This window comes from Solanum pennellii, chromosome 10, assembly GCF_001406875.1.
Source record: "Solanum pennellii chromosome 10, SPENNV200".
In the NCBI taxonomy this organism is placed as follows: Eukaryota; Viridiplantae; Streptophyta; class Magnoliopsida; order Solanales; family Solanaceae; genus Solanum; species Solanum pennellii.
Window position 1 is genome coordinate 49,604,131 of NC_028646.1, and position 392 is coordinate 49,604,522.

A 392-nucleotide genomic window follows, 5' to 3' on the forward strand; every position below is an offset into this window, starting at 1 on the left:
TGTAACTAACCAAATTTTCATTTTACTAATACTCAAGTAATCTGATAGCTTAAACACAACAGCAACTACAGAATTACAATGAAAAATATTTTGAAATAACAAGTAACTAAAGAAAAAATAAGAATGAGGATGACTGGGTTAGACTCTATGAGAGAAACAAAGAATTTCTTTCACAATATGCATAAAATTCCGAATGCTGCAGTGATAATGCTTTTATCACTACACAACCTGGATCCCAAGCAAATCTATTACTTCGTGGTTTAGCCTCCGGCCCAACAACTTGTCTAGCCTCTCCGCTATCTGTGATCACACCAATTTTTCACTAAACTTTGAACAAGAATTTTTGATTCATTCTGTTGGGAAAACTCGAAAAAGCACAAATATATATATAT